This window comes from Arachis stenosperma, chromosome 4, assembly GCF_014773155.1.
Source record: "Arachis stenosperma cultivar V10309 chromosome 4, arast.V10309.gnm1.PFL2, whole genome shotgun sequence".
NCBI lineage: Eukaryota > Viridiplantae > Streptophyta > Magnoliopsida > Fabales > Fabaceae > Arachis > Arachis stenosperma.
In genome coordinates, this window is record NC_080380.1 from 101,006,568 (window position 1) to 101,010,119 (window position 3,552).

A 3,552-nucleotide genomic window follows, 5' to 3' on the forward strand; every position below is an offset into this window, starting at 1 on the left:
GAGGTTCGGCCATTATGGGTGGGTTTGGGAGGGAAAGTGGTTTGAATTTGAAGGGTGAGGTTGGTGGGGTTTTATGAAGGATGGATGTGAGTGGTGAAGAGAAAGATGGGATTTGATAGGTGAAGGCTTTTTGGGGAAGAGGTGTTGAGGTGATTGGTGAATGGGGGAAGAAGAGAGAGAGTGGTGGTGGGGTCCTGTGGTGTCAAGGAAAAGTCATCCCTGCACCAAATGTTGCTCAAAATCACGTTTTGAGCTATTTCTGGCGTTAAACGCCGGGCTGGTGCCCATTCCTGGCGTTTAACGCCAGGTTCTAGCCCTTTTCTGGCATTTAACGCCAGTCTGGTGCCCCTTTCTGGCGTTAAACGCCCAGAATGGTGCCAGACTGGGCGTTAAACGCCCAAATGCTAGCTTTACTGGCGTTTAAACGCCAGTGAATTCTTCCCCCAGGGTGTGCTGTTTTTCTTCCTGTTTTTCATTCTGTTTTTGCTTTTTTAATGGATTTTGTGACTTCTTATGATCATCAACCTACAAAAAACATAAAATAACAAAGAGAAATATATAAAATATAATCATTGGGTTGCCTCCCAACAAGCGCTTCTTTAATGTCAGTAGCTTGACAGAGGGCTCTCAATGAACCTCACAGATACTCAGAGCAATGTTGGAACCTCCCAACACCAAACTTAGAGTTTGAATGTGAGGGTTCAACACCAAACTTAGAGTTTGGTTGTGGCCTCCCAACACCAAACTTAAAGTTTGACCGTGGGGGCTCTGTTTGTCTCTGATTTGAGAGAAGCTCTTCATGCTTCCTCTCCATGGTGACAGAGGGGTATCCTTGAGCTTTAAACACAAAGGATTCTTTATTCACTTGAATGATTAGTTCACCTCTATCAACATCAATCACTGCCTTTGCTGTGGCTAGGAAGGGTCTGCCAAGGATGATGGATTCATCCATGCACTTCCCAGTATCTAGGACTATGAAATCAGTAGGGATGTAATGGTCCTCAATCTTAACCAAAACATTCTCTACAAGTCCATAAGCTTGTTTTCTTGAGTTGTCTGCCATCTCTAGTGAGATTTTTGCAGCTTGTACCTCAAAGATCCCTAGCTTCTCCATTACAGAGAGAGGCATGAGGTTCACACTTGACCCTAAGTCACACAGGGCCTTCTTGAAGGTCATGGTGCCTATGGTACAAGGTATGGAAAACTTCCCAGGATCTTGTCTCTTTTGAGGTAATTTTTGCCTAGACAAGTCATCCAGTTCTTTGGTGAGCAAGGGAGGTTCATCTTCCCAAGTCTCATTTCCGAATAACTTGTCATTTAGCTTCATGATTGCTCCAAGGTATTTAGCAACTTGCTCTTCAGTGACATACTCATCCTCTTCAGAGGAAGAATACTCATCAGAGTTCATGAAAGGCAGAAGTAAGTCCAATGGAATCTCTATGGTCTCATTTTGAGCCTCAGATTCCCATGGTTCCTTATTGGGGAACTCAGAGGAGATTGGTGCACGCCCATTGAAGTCTTCCTCAGTGGCGTCCACCTCCTCTCTTTCCTCTCCATATTCGGCCATGGTTATGGCTTTGCACTCTCCTTTTGGATTTTCTTCTGTATTACTTGGGAGAGTACTAGGAGGAGTTCAGTAATTTTCTTGCTCAGCTGTCCCACTTGTCCTTCCAAATTTCTGATGGAGGACCTTGTTTCATTCATGAAACTTTGAGTGGTTTTGATTAGATCAGAGACCATTGTTGCTAAGTCAGAGGTATTCTGCTTAGAACTCTCTGTCTGTTGCTGAGAAGATGATGGAAAAGGCTTGTTATTGCCAAGCCTGTTTCTTCCACCATTATTGTTATTGAAACCTTGTTGAGGTCTCTCTTGATTCTTCCATGAGAAATTTGGGTGATTTCTCCATGAAGAATTATAGGTGTTTCCATAGGGTTCTCCTAGGTAATTCACCTCTTCCATTGAAGGGTTTTCAGGATCATAAGCTTCTTCCTCAGATGAAGCTTCCTTAGTACTGCCAGGTGCATTTTGCATTCCAGACAGACTTTGAGAAATCAAATTGACTTGCTGAGTCAATATCTTGTTCTGAGCCAGTATGGCATTCAGAGTGTCAATCTCAAGAACTCCTCTCTTCTGACTAGTCCCATTGTTCACAGGATTCCTTTCAGAAGTGTACATGAATTGGTTATTTGCAACCATTTCAATTAGCTCTTGAGCCTCTGTAGGCGTCTTCTTCAGATGAAGAGATCCTCCAGCAGAGCTATCCAAGGACATCTTAGATAGTTCAGAGAGACCATCATAAAAAATACCTATGATGCTCCATTCAGAAAGCATGTCAGAGGGACATTTTCTGATTAATTGTTTGTATCTTTCCCAAGCTTCATAGAGGGATTCTCCATCCTTCTGTCTGAAGGTTTGGACCTCCACTCTAAGCTTACTCCATCTTTGTGGTGGAAAGAACTTTGCCAAGAAGGCATTGACTAGCTTTTCCCAAGAGTCCAGGCTTTCTTTAGGTTGAGAGTCCAACCATATTCTAGCTCTGCCTCTTACAGCAAAAGGGAATAGCATCAGTCTATAGACCTCAGGGTCTACCCCATTAGTCTTGACTGTGTCACAGATTTGCAAGAACTCAGCTAAGAACTGATGAGGATCTTCCATTGGAAGTCCATGGAATTTGCAATTCTGTTGCATTAGAGAAACTAATTGAGGCTTAAGCTCAAAGTTGTTTGCTCCAATGGCAGGGATAGAGATGCTTCTCCCATAGAAGTCGGGAGTAGGTGCAGTAAAGTCACCCAGCACCTTCCTTGCATTGTTTGCATTGTTGTTGTTTTCGGCTGCCATGTCTTCTTCTTCTTTGAAGAATTCGGTCAGGTCCTCTACAGAGAGTTGTGCTTTGGCTTCTCTTAGCTTTCTCTTCAAGGTCCTTTCGGGTTCAGGGTCAGCTTCAACAAGAATGCCTTTGTCTTTGTTCCTGCTCATATGAAAGAGAAGAGAACAAGAAACCGTGGAATCTTCTATGTCCCAGTATAGAGATTCCTTGAGGTGTCAGAGGAAAAAGAAAAATAGAAAGAAGAAGGAGAAGAAGAATTCGAACTTTAATTAGATAAGGTTCGAATTGTGCATTGAGAAGGAGTGGTACTCCATAAATAGAAGGATGTGAGAAGGAGGGGAGTAATTTTCGAAAATTAATTAGAAGATTTTGAAAACATTTTTGAAAAACACTTAATTGATTTTCGAAAATAAGAGTGGAAAAGAAATCAAGTGATTTTTGAAAAAGATTTGAAATTAGAAGTCAAAAGGATTTGATTGAAAACTTAATTTGAAAAAGATGTGATTAAAAAGATGTGATTGAGAAGATATGATTTGAAAACAATTTGAAAAGATATGATTTGAAAACAATTTAAAAAAAAAAAGATTTGATTTTGAAAATTAATGACTTGCCTAACAAGAAAAGATATGATTCAAACATTAAACCTTTCTCAACAGAAAAGGCAACAAATTTGAGATGTTCAATCAAATCATTAATTGTTAGTAAGTATCTTTAAAAAAAGGAAA

At 40.9% G+C, this 3,552-nt stretch overlaps 1 non-coding gene across 1 annotated transcript; it reads left to right on the forward strand.

The window, feature by feature from the left end:
- The first annotated feature begins 2,325 nt into the window (after window positions 1-2,325).
- LOC130977178 (small nucleolar RNA R71) lies at window positions 2,326-2,433 on the forward strand. The gene has a single exon (XR_009084883.1). It is a non-coding gene; the product is annotated as a small nucleolar RNA R71 (small nucleolar RNA).
- Window positions 2,434-3,552: the final 1,119 nt, after the last annotated feature.